The sequence below is a fragment of the Podarcis vaucheri genome (assembly GCF_965113315.1).
Source record: "Podarcis vaucheri genome assembly, chromosome: 7".
NCBI lineage: Eukaryota > Metazoa > Chordata > Lepidosauria > Squamata > Lacertidae > Podarcis > Podarcis vaucheri.
The window spans coordinates 4,667,409-4,680,055 of record NC_138765.1 but is presented as its reverse complement, the minus strand read 5'-3'; the positions used below and the strand labels follow the sequence as shown (position 1 = coordinate 4,680,055).

At 48.9% G+C, this 12,647-nt stretch overlaps 1 protein-coding gene and 1 long non-coding RNA gene across 2 annotated transcripts in view; one reads left to right on the top strand and one right to left on the bottom strand.

Annotated features, from left to right (window-relative positions):
* The window catches only part of GPR4 (G protein-coupled receptor 4), a 48,334-nt gene extending 42,600 nt beyond the window's left edge, over positions 1-5,734 (bottom strand). Inside the window, exon 1 of the mRNA XM_082231275.1 lies at positions 5,519-5,734. The gene's annotated coding sequence lies outside the window, so the exon portion shown is untranslated. The remainder of the gene's footprint in view (positions 1-5,518) is intronic.
* The window catches only part of LOC309537034, a 60,130-nt gene that overhangs the window by 33,795 nt on the left and 13,688 nt on the right, over positions 1-12,647 (top strand). The window lies entirely within an intron of this gene.

Below are 12,647 nucleotides of genomic sequence, written 5' to 3'. Positions count from 1 at the left end.
CAGGTTGAATGACCATTGGTCAGGGATGCTTCAGTTGAGGCTCCTGCATTTCCGGGGGTCAGACTGGATGACCCTCGGGTGTCCCTTCCCACTCTAAAATTTTGTGGCTCTATGATATTAGGGGAAGGTATTCCTCTGGTTTAGTTTTGAATTGCCTGCATTCAGAAAACAGGAAAGACTATAAGGTATCTATGATTCAGATAAACAGTGGAGGCCTAGGGCCGGGCTACCCTAAGGGGAGACCTGTTTCCTTTATCCCCCTTTGAAGTTAGGCTGGTCATGAAGAACTATCTTTTAAGTCTCGTTCTCCCTTCATCCCTCTCTCTCTCTCCCCCAGAGCCATTAAGCCAGGCAGATTAAGACCCCCCCAGCGCCACATTTTCCAAAAGCAAGCAGAAGCGTTTAGGGAAGGGGGAGAGGCAGTTTTAACCAGGTTGCTCATTTATGCCCCGGCTGCCGCCTCCATGTGTTCCGTAGGCTGCAGAAATTGCATTTGCACTGATGCAATTACCGCCTTAAACTCGTTTTTTATCGTTGCAATTTTGTTAGCTGGTGCCGACGGGCGGCAAAAATGAAAACATAAATAGGATCCGGGGAGGGCCCCTGCGTAGCTGGGGAGAGAGGAGGAATCTTCATTCTTTGTGTGCTAGAAATACTAAAAGAGAGAGAGAGAAATTGCTGTGAGGAGGCTCCACTTTCAAGGCTGCGTTGACTTCAGGGCAGAGTTGGACTAAACATTAGGAAAAACTTTCTGACAGCAAGGGCAGTTTGACAGTGGAACAGTCTCCCTCGGGAAGTGGTCGATTCTCCTTCATTGGGAGTTTTTAAGCAGAGGTTGGGTGGCCATCTGCCATGGATGCTTTAGCTGAGATCCCTGCACTGCAGCGGGTTGGACTAGATGACCCCAGGGGTCCCTTCCAACTCTACAATCCTATGAACCTGGTGCTCTGCAAATGTTCTGAGCATCTCCCATCAGGTAGAACGCTGCTGCCAACCAGTGCAGGCTGGATGCAGAAGAAGCTTTCTGTGCTCACTGGCCGAGGGATGAAGGAAGCGGTCACACACAGTGATTTGTCCATCCTTCCAGCCCGGTTTTGCATGCGTCTTTCCCGCATTGCCTGCTGTGTCCTCCCTTAACAGCCTCCACCAACCTGGGGGAGACGGTGTGACGGTGTTTGAAGAAGATGTTGGCACTGTTAAAAGCTATCATCTCGGGAAATCCTTTGTGATACACCTGAACTCTTTGTCCCCAAACACCCACAGCCTGCTCCTTAAGGGTTCCTTGCCAAGGGGGGGGGAGGTTTTCAGGGAGGGAGGGGGAAAGCCTCCAGATCAGGGACCAGCTCTGTCAAAGGGGGCACAGCTCAGTGTCCCACACGGGGCACAATCCGCCACCAAGTCCTCCCACATAATCCCTACTGAAATGTATCGATGTCAGTGGGACACTTGTCCAGCAGCCCCAAAGGCTGCCCAGATCCAGATAAAGGTAAAGGGACCCCTGACCATTAGGTCCAGTCGTGACCGATTCTGGGATTGCGACGCTCATCTCACTTTATTGGCCGAGGGAGCCAGCGTACAGCTTCCGGGTCATGTGGCCAGCATGACTAAGCCGCTTCTGGCAAACCAGAGCAGCGCACAAAAACACCGTTTACCTTCCCGCTGGAGTGGTACCTATTTATCTACTTGCACTTTGAGGTGCTTTCGAACTGCTAGGTTGGCAGGAGCAGGGACCGAGCAACGGGGGCTCATCCCATCATGGGGATTTGAACTGCCGACCTTCTGATCGGCAAGTCCTAGGCTCTGTGGTTTAACCCACAGCGCCACCCACGTCCCTGGACAGATCCAGTTGTTGTTAAGTCGCTTAGTCGTGTCCGACGCTTCGTGACCCCCTGGACCAGAGCACGCCAGGCCCTCCTGTCTTCCACTGCCTCCCGCAGTTTGGTCAAACTCATGCTGGTAGCTTCGAGAACACTGTCCCACCATCTCGTCCTCTGTCGTCCCCTTCTCCTTGTGCCCTCCATCTTTCCCAGTTAGGACACTGCTAAGGGCCCCTCCAGACATCCTTTTTTTTTAAATTGTGCATTCACAATGAATTGCACTCGTGACACTGTCAGGGCGGTTAGACGTGATTCTGCTTTCAGTAGCTTTTCTGCCTGCAAAAGCTGTGGGGTAGTCATCCCACTCTGTTTCCAGAACTTCCAGCGGAAATCCTGACTTCCTTTGACGCCACAGATGATGGTGGTGGTGGTGGTGATGATTTTATTATTCCTGGGGTGTGTGGGGGGGTGTCCTGCTTTTGTTGCGCTGTAGTACAAGATTGCCTCTCCCGATGGCAATCTTGGAATTGTAGCGATGGGTCATATTCTAGTCCTGCCCCCTGCAATGCAAAAGAATCTCCAAAGGCTTAATTAAGACCCTACAACGAGGAGAGTCTGCCACATTCCTAGGTTGTCTGTTCCACGGTTAAAACAGCTCTTAGCTCTCAGAGAGTTCTTCTTAATATTTGGTTGGAATAGCATTCCTGGTATTTGGCTGGAATCTCCCTTCTTGCAATTTGAATCCGTGGGTCCCACCTTCTGGGGCAGCAGAAAAACAAGCTTGCTCCAACATCCATGGGACACCCCTTCAAAGATTTAAAGGTGGCTAGCATATTACTTCTCTTTTTTAAAATCTTTTTTTTCCTTTTCCTTTATTTATTTATTTATTTAATATAATTATTACAAAATATTGCAAATACATACATTCATATATATTTCAGATAAGCACACATATATAAAAAAGAACAAAAGAGAAAAGGAGAAAAAAATAAAGAGAAAAAGAAGAAGAAAAAAGTTGGAAGAATTTCTTCCAAATTTATTCTACAAATATTTCAATATGAAAATAATAATAAAATGTCACTGATTGACTTCCGTTGCTTACACTGCACTTCCTGTATACATTTTAAGCAAGATTGCATCTGTTATTCCGTATTTTCCCCATGCAATCTCACACAAATATTCTAATCAATAAGTTTTCTAAATCATTCATAAATCCTTTCTAAACACAACCAATACTTTACATTTAATCTAACATATTGCTTCTCAACCGTTCCTTGTGAGGCTTGGCTGTCCAGATCCACACAGGAAAAGTCCCAAAACAACTAAGGAAATGGCATGACGTGTGGATGGTCTCGTATAAATCCTGACACACGATTATTACGTCAATGGCATAGCCTCGTGGGCAGGAGCACGAGGGTCATCTAATCCAGCCCCCTGGAATGGAGGAATATTTCGCCCAGGGCACTGAGATTCAGAGTCCCGTGCTGCAGAAATGGAGCTATAGATGTTGCAGAATACCACCCACGTGGGGAAATGCCAGTCCGTAACCAGAACATAGCACAGTCTTGACTGTAAAGGCTGCCAGTGGCTCTCAAGGTTTTAGAAGTCTCCTTTTGGGGGTCCATAACTGACCTCAGTGGCTAAGGGGACAGAAGGTCCAGGGAACTGGGAGAGACAGGCAGCAGTTCCCTCTGCCATCCTGGAGACATTAGGCCATGTCTAAAAGGGCTGTGGGTGGCGCTGTGGGTTAAACCACAGAGCCTAGGGCTTGCCGATCAGAAGGTCGGCGGTTCAAATCCCCGCAACGGGGTGAGCTCCCGTTGCTCGGTCCCTGCTCCTGCCAACCTAGCAGTTCGAAAGCACGTCAAAGTGCAAATAGATAAATAGGTACTGCTTCGGCGGGAAGGTAAACGGCGTTTCCGTGCGCTGCTCTGGTTCGCCAGAAGCGGCTAAGTCATGCTGGCTACATGACCCGGAAGCTGTACGCCGGCTCCCTCGGCCAGTAAAGCAAGATGAGCACTGCAACTCCAGAGTCGGCCACGACTGGACCTAATGGTCAGGGGTCCCTTTACCTTTACTTAAAATTACTTCTGGGTCACCAGCGATCAGAAGAGGGGCTGACATTCATGTGGGAGGGGGGAGGCCCAGTGCAATCTTTGAGGCCCCTAATCAGGGCGCAAAGAGAATCACCGCTGCGATTCCCGCACTGAAGCGGGCTGAGCTAGATAAGCTTTGGGGGTCCCTTTGGGCTCTGCAATTCTCCTGCCTGTTTGCCCCTTCTTCTTAACACCCAACCTGAAGAGGAGTTCTGGGGCGTTTGAAAGCTTGGTCTCCACTTCCGTTGGTCCTACTTAAAGGTTGCAACTCCACTGTTCCTTTTGGGTATCTACGATTGACTGAGGTTCCTGCATTTTAGGGGGTTGGACTAGATGACCCTAGGGTCCCTTTCTACAACTCTACAGTTCTGTGATACTTTCCTAGTTGGACCAATATGGAGCTTCATTTGAGCCTGGCCTTAATTCCAGAATCTTTTTTCAGCCCCAGGAGTCAGATCTGGAGCATTCGAAGGCCCCTGGGGACGTGCAGAGTACATTCCTCACTAAGCAAACAGCCCTGCACGTGATGCATTTTCGCTAGGAACATTCGTCAGGTGCTTTTATATACTTTTAGACGCCTGCTAAATATATATATTTCAGCAAGCCAGTCTGTCCGGACGTGTAATTTAGTCATGCATAACTTGTTTTTGAATTCGGCTGATTTCTATCTGCGTGGTTATTTCACTGTTTTATGTACACAGCTGAGAGATTGGCTGATTATCAGGCGGTTTGTAAAATTTATTGAACAGTTAAGTGTGTGGACTAGATCATCCGGGGCGAAGGGCTTAATTTCTAAGCAGGGCTTAGAACCCCAGAACCTTTCCTTTTATAAATTAACTATGGACTGGACTATCCATTTGTCTGGCTCAAGCTGGCACAGACTCTAAAGGAGTAAAGTTTGCCAAGGCAAAAGAATTTTTAAAAGCCAGCCTGCTTTCCTGAGTCTGCCGAATGTCAGGCGTGGTGTGACAGATTTGGGCATGAGAGCCCATTATTATTATTTGCTACCTCGAGGGCAAAGACCCGAGTGCGAATGTGTACTCAGCTATGATGCTTACTGGGGTTTATTTTTTTTGGGGGGGGGGTGAGGTTCTGTCCACAACCTCATCTACCTGGCAGGTTGTTCTGGGGATAAGTGGGGATAGCCCACCCTAATGTACATGTGCGTTTTATCCTAAGCTGCACTCAGTTGTTTTTGTAAAAAAAAAAAAAAAAGCAACCGGTAAATTTAGTTAATTTAATTTAACCCATTTTAATGTATGTGTCTATTACTGTTGCAAGCCGCTCGGAATTGTCAAGGGACCGCTCCAACCCCCTGAGATATTTCCGTCTATTAAAAAGTGACTAATAGGTGCAATTAATTGCAATCGTATAATTCAATCTCTAAGAGGAGAACTTAACCATCCCCATGCGCAAAAGCGAGGGCCGCGGCGGCTGCCCAGAAAGAGAAGGGAAAACACTCTGCACGTGTTCAGGGGACGTGTTTTCTCGCGCCGTGGCGCAGGAAGAGGAGCCCCAGCCCAAGAGAACGGGAGTCCCCCCACCCACGTCTCCACGGCTCTCCTTTCCCAAACGCGCAATGCGCCCCGATGCGCTGCTGCTCACCTCCGTCCCGGCCGGTCGATGGAGAGGTTGCGGGTGGTCTCTCCGGGGCTCCCGAGGGGGCTTCTGTCCGCCGCTGCCGCCTGCTCATGCCGCCGCCGTCGGGGCATCGTGCCGGGCTCCCATCGGGGTCCCCCTCCGGGCAGGTGCGCTTGGCTCGGGGGCGCAAAGACGGGCAGGGCGCGCCGGCTCAGCTGCGCTCGCCCGGCTGGCCCCGACTGAGCAGCGGCTGCCCGGCGGCTCCTTTCCCCGGAGCCAGCCGCCCGCCCTCCTTCCCTCTCTCCCGGGGCGGGGAACGGGGGTGGGGGTGGGGGGGAGCAGCCGTAACCCTCTCGTCGCCGGAGCCTCCGCGGAGAGCCCTAGAAGAACGGCGGAACTGGAAAGGGACCGCAAGGGTCATCCAGCCCAACCCCAGACTGCGACGCACAAATCTTTTGCTCCAAGCAGAACTCGAACCCACGACCTTGGGATTAAAAGCCTCGGGCTCTATCGGAAGGCTGTTCCAACCGCCGTCTAAGGAGCCGCTTATCCCTCTGGGGTGGGGGCACCCCCCTCGACAGAGATCTCCCCCACGCACAGGCAGCCCGTTTGAGAAAAGGCAAAAAAATGGATTGGGGGGTTTGAGAAGTCTCCCCCCCCCCCAGTGGCGTAGCGTGGGTTGTCAGCACCCGGGGCAAGGCAAGTAATTTGCCCCCCCCAACCCGTGGATTTGCGCCCCCTAACCCTAACCCCCAGATGTTGCGCCCGGTGCAGCCGGCCCCCCCCTGCACCCCCCACGCTACGCCACTGTCCCCCCCCCACAACCAATTCCTATATACCTTCCCTGGTTAATAGGAGTGCCCCCCCAAAAAAAAACCCCTGCATGCTTCGATGACAGCAGATGTTGCGGACTAGCCGCATGAGTGAGCTTTGGTACTTTGAGCTCTGAAGAGTTTCCCTGGGTTGACGTGTCTGGGGGTGAGCTGCTGGAGCTGAACCCCCAAAGATGAGAGTGGGGAGGATCCCTCTCGGGGGGGGGGCGGGTTTTAACCGTTTGAGAGCCAGAGCCCTGGCCATCAGCCTGAAGTGTAGAGACTCGTTGCTGGGGCTGGACGTTCATCATCATCATCATCATCATCATCACTTTTAATTTGTATACAGTGGTACCTCGGGTTACATACGCTTCAGGTTACACACTCCACTAAGCCAGAAATAGTGTTTCAGGTTAAGAACTTTGCTTCAGGATGAGAACAGAAATCGTGCGGCTGCGCAGCAGCAGCGGGAGGCCCCATTAGCTAAAGTGGTGCTTCAGGTTAAGAACGGTTTCAGGTTAAGAACGGACCTCCGGAACGAATTAAGTACTTAACCGGAGGTACCACTGTACCACCTTTCTATTTTACAATATTCAAGGTGGTTTACAAGCTGAAGAAACCAAGAATGTACACCTTATAACAATCTAATGATAATAAAACAGCTTTGAAATAAGCAATCTACATCAAATAAAGTAACATTCAACCGTCATTAGAATAGTGTAAAAGAATAATATCAGCATATAAAAATTAAACGGCCTCTCAGTCTGTAGAGCATGAGACTCTAAATCTCAAGATCGTGAGTTTGAACCCCGTGTTGGGTAGGTGATCCCTGCATTGCAGAGGGTTGAGCTAGATGACCGCAGGGTCCCTTCTAATTCTACAGTTCCAGGACTGTGGAGGTCAGGCCTGACTGGCTGGAACACAGGTCCACTTGGCAGCCCTTAAGAGCGAAGCCTCTCAGGACTGCCCCCTCCTGAATTAGTCCATGGGGTGAATGAATCGCCACCCGCCCCTGAGCAGGGTTCACTTCCTCAAGACCAGCTTGGCAACAGGATACCTGGGCTCAGGACCCTCGGCCCCGAGTTCGAGATTAACCCGACGAGCTCGTGCTTTGCCAGCCAACCCACGGTGATAATTAACCTACTACGCAAAGCTGCAACGGTGCAGATGAGCACCTTCTCCAACGAAGCTGAACTCTGGAAGATTCGGGGTGGAGAAAAGGGACTACTTATTCACACAAATGCATTGTTAAACTGCGGAACTCCCTGCCACAGGAGGCAGTGATGGCCAACAGTTCAGATGGCTTTTTATTTTTTTAATAATTTTTTTATTAGGAAATTAAACAAAACATATTATCTTAAAACATATCATCCTTAATCCCCCCCATTTTCTCCCTCCCATAAAACAAACCCCCTGCCCCCCCCCCGTCTTCCCTCAGTTCCAATATCTGGCATCTCTATAAATGCTGTTCTCTGCATGTTACAAAATTGTATAAATCCTTAATTTATCTATTTGGTTATTATCAATAAAAAGTTTGTGAGTGTTTATTCAAAACCTGCCAAGGAGTCCAATTCACTTTGTTGCATCTTTAGATACTTTGTAAAAAGTTCCCATTCCTCTTTAAAGTCACAGTTATCCTTGTCCTATGTGTCAATTTTGCTAGTTCTGCATAGTCCATCAGTTTCTCTTGCCATAATTCTTTAGTCGGGATTTCCTCAGTCTTCCATCCTTGTGCTATTAAGACTCTTGCCGCTGTTGTCGCATACGTAAAGGTATTTTCCAACTTCTTTGGCAGGTCTTTTCCTACAATCCCTAACAGAAATGCTTCAGGTTTTTTAACAAATGTTAGATGGAACATTTTCTTCAATTCATCGTATATCATTTCCCAAAATTTCTTAATTGCATTACAGTCCCACCACATGTGGCAGAATATCCCCTCCTTTTTCTTACACTTCCAACATAAGTTTGAGCTAGTTTTGTACATTTTCCCTAACTGCACTGGTGTCATATACCATCTGTACATCATCTTCGTATAATTTTCTTACAGCAGAGAACAATCTGTAAATTTTAAAGCGATTTTCCAACAGCTCGGATGGCTTTAAAAGAGGACTGGACAAATTCATGGGAGCGTAAGCCTAACAGTGGCTGCTGGTGACTCTGCAGTTGGGAGACAGCGATGCTTTTGAATTCCTGGAAACCGCAGTAGGAGAGAGGGCTCTAGTGCCCGGATCCTGCTAGTGAGTTTTCCTCTGGGTGGCCTGTTGGGATATTTCCGTTCCACCTTAAAAGGGAGCAGGCTTGTGAGTCACAGAGTCTGCGCATGTCCTGTTCACAGGATGTTTATGTTCTGATTTTCCTTTCGATTCCAGTTGGCCAGAGATGCTGACACAGAATGGACGTGTTTTCTTTTGTTCTGTCCAACACTAAATAAAGTCTGTAAATTATGCTCTTCTGCGGTGCAAGCTTGACTGTGTTTCTGCTGATAAACGTTGTGCACAAGCCTGGAATGTGGCTAGGAATTTCCAAAGGCTTCGTGCCGCTAACTGCTGGATCTGCCTGTCTACGGGAGGCCGATGGATCGTCCAGAACTCCGGCTTGGGGGCTCATGATGGACACTATCTCCCTGGCAGTTTCCCAACATGGCCCCTGTGAGGACAGGATCCTGAACTAGGTAATCCCTTGGACAGACCCAGCAGCCAGGGTTTTATTGTATTCTTGCTGAAACTCCAGCTCCAGAGGCAGTCTACCCATATTCCTAGGTTCTGAGGGGCATTTGGCCGCCATTGAGAATGGAAAGCTGGACGAAATAATAATAATAATAATAATAATAATAATAATAATAATAATAATAATAATAATAATATATTACTTATACCCCACCCATCTGGCTGGGCTTCCCCAGCCACTCTGGGCGGCTTCCAACAAAGTATTAAAATACAGTGGTCTGTTAAACATTAAAAGCCTCCCTAAAGAGGGCTGCCTTCAGATGTCTTCTAAAAGTCTGGTAGCTGTTGTTCTCTTTGACACCTGGTGGGAGGGCGTTCCACAGGGCGGGCGCCACCACCGAGAAGGCCCTCTGCCTGGTTCCCTGTAACTTGGCTTCTCGCAGTGAGGGAACCGCCAGAAGGCCCTTGGAGCTAGACCTCAGTGTCCGGGCAGAACGATGGGGGTGGAGACGCTCCTTCAGGTATACTGCGGCGAGGCCGTTTAGGGCTTTCAAAGTCAGCACCAACACTTTGAATTGTGCTCGGAAACGTACTGGGAGCCAATGTAGATCTTTCAAGACTGGTGTGATGTGGTCTCGGCGGCCGCTCCCAGTCACCAGTCTAACTGCCGCATCCTGGATTAGTTGTAGTTTCCGGGTCACCTTCAAAGGTATCCCCACGTAGAGCGCATTGCAGTAGTCCAAGCGGGAGACAACCAGAGCATGCACCACTCTGGCAAAACAGTGTGCGGGCAGGGAGGGTCTCATCCTGCGTACCAGATGGAGCTGGTAGGCAGCTGCCCTGGACACAGAACTGACCTGCGCCTCCATGGACAGCTGTGAGTCCAAAATGACTCCCAGGCTGCGCACCTGGTCCTTCAGGGGCACAGTTGCCCCATTCAGGACCAGGGAGTCCCCCACACCCGCCTGTCCCCTGCCCCCTCAAAACAGTGCTTCTGTCTTGTCAGGATTCAATCTCAATCTGTTAGCTGCCATCCATCCTCCATGATGGAGATGGGCCGGTGGCCTGACCCAGAGGCCAGCGCTCCCCACTTTCCTCCAGGAAAAGGCTGCCCCTCCCTCCATCGCGGATGGTCGCAGCCAGCGGTGCCTCTTTCCCCAATCCTGTGGAAATCTTTCAACAGCACTCCTGCAACAATAAAGGATTGTTCTTTGCAGGAAACAATTAAAAGGTCTTTTTCTTGGAAGCACCCCACCCTCTCCCGTCCTCAGAGCTGACAACGCAACCTCAATCCTCCTTTCCAGAGCCCAGGGAAGGATTCTCAAGAGAGATGGTTACATGCTGACTGCAGTCCATCTTTCACTTACTTTACTCCCTGTGATTCCTGCACTGCAGCGGGCTGGACTAGATGGCCGCTGGGGGTCCCCTTCCAGCTCCACAATGCTAGGATTCCCCTTCCATACGTGACCTTCAAATCAAGCATCCAAACCAGAATTTTATAATTTAAGGTTTTCTTTTCTTCAGTAATTTTTTATTGGGAATTTTATTTACAACATAACACAAACCCCCCCACCCCACCCCAATACACAAATCCACTCTCATTAAACATGAACATAACATACAGTGAGCATAACATACAAGAATATAAACAACCAAATAAAAGACTTCCTTTATCCTGTATCTGGCCTCCTTATTTACTTCTTATAAGCTGTTTCCTTTGTGAATAATTATTAAGATATTTCTATCCACAAAGATATTTCTATCCACAAAGTCTCCCGCAGACATTAATCGAAACAAGTCCAGCTTTGTATTTCAGGGCACTGTTTTGTTATATTCACATGGAAGGGGGAGCAAGCTTGTTTTCTCCTGCTCTGGAGGGTAGAACTCGAACCCATGGCTTCAAGTTGCAAGAAAGGAGAAAGGATATCCAGTCTGGATAATTAGCCTTAGTGAAAACTTGACATTTTCATCCCCAAAAAAGTTTTTGATTTGAGTTTTCACTGAAATGAGGCTGCATTTTAATGTTTTAATGTTGTATTTTAATCTTTTTTTTAAAAGTTGTATTTCAGTCAATTGTTTTTATATCTGGTGTTAGCCGCCCTGAGCCCGGTCTTGGCTGGGGAGGGCGGGGTATAAATAAATTATTATTATTATTATTATTATTATTATTATTATTATTATTATTACTCCAGCTAAACAAGAGGAAATAACTTTCTGACAGTAAGAGCTGTTTGACCTTGGAGGTTTCTAAGCAGAGATCCGATGGGCTGTCTGACATGGAAGCACGAGTTGAGATTCCTGCATTGGACTGGATGACCCTCAGGGTCCCTTCCAACTCTACAATTCTATGATCTTTCTTCTTCTTTGGCGATCCCTCGTAGCCGAGTAAGATTGTCTTCCATAAACACGGTCTTAACAATGAGTCCGTAAGTGACTGTGGAGGCCAATTCTGGACCCACACATCCTTCCACAGTGGGGACATTGGTTCCCGGGTGGGAGTTGATCCCGGTGTGGATTTGCCAAGCGTGCCTTCTTCTTAGCACGTTTCTCCCTTGCGTCCTGAATTCAAAACTTGCTTTTATCTGTCTCGAATCTCCCAACTTTCAGCCTCATGGGTTGTACACGAGTTCAAATGAGAGCCTTGCATAATTTTATAATTCTCTGCTTATTCGTGTAACGGATGAAAGCAAGAACAGGGACTCGGACCCGGCCTGTGTTACAACAAGTGCTCTGTTCGCTAAAACCAGGCAAGGTATAAGCTAAAGGTAAAAGGACCCCTGACCAGTCGTGGCCAACTCTGGGGTTGTGGTGCTCATCTCGCTTTATTGGCCGAGGGAGCCGGTGTACAGCTTCCAGGTCATATGGCCAGCAAGACTAAGCCGCTTCTAGCGAACCAGAGCAGTGCACGGAAACTTGCACTTTGAGGTGCTTTCGAACTGCTAGGCTGGCAGGAGCAGGGACCGAGCAAGGAGAGCTCACCCTGTCACGGGGATTCGAACCGCCGACCTTCCGATCGGCAAGTCCTGGGCTCTGTGGTTTAACCCACAGCGCCACCCGCGTCCCAGGCAAAGTATAGATCATGCTAAAAATCTCCCCGTCCATCTCTCCCCCTCTCCCTCTGCAACCACACCTTGCATAATCCTTGTTTTCGCTAATCTTGAAATCTCAGGTAATTGCATGAGGCTGCTGCTGAGATTACTGGCCTTAAGCCACCATACTTTTAATTCAGTTTCTTGCTCATCTGTTGTCCTCCGGGTGCCCGGGACTACGATTCCCATCAGCCCCCCAGCCGACAGGAGTTGTAGTCTGAAGTGCTGGCAATTCCTGCTGACATCCTCCTGCCTCGAAATACAATGGAGTGCGCTGTCAGAGGGATGGCGAAGTTGTCTGCTGTGAGCGTCTTCTGCTGTTTTAAATTCCACGTGACTTCCCTGCTGGCTCTGAAAAGAGACACTCTCAGAGCAGTAAAAAAATGCTCAAATAATTGCTTTAATCTGCTAATTCGTGGCTTTGGGGGAGGAGGAAGAGGCGAAAGCCTTCCAGCAACTGGGATGACTGCATGCCAGACCGACACTGAGGTTTTCCCCCTGCCTTCTTCTCCCAAACATTATTATCTTGGCCAGAGCTGGTGGCTGCAGGATTGGATCATTTCGCATCTCGCTGCTCCAAAACATT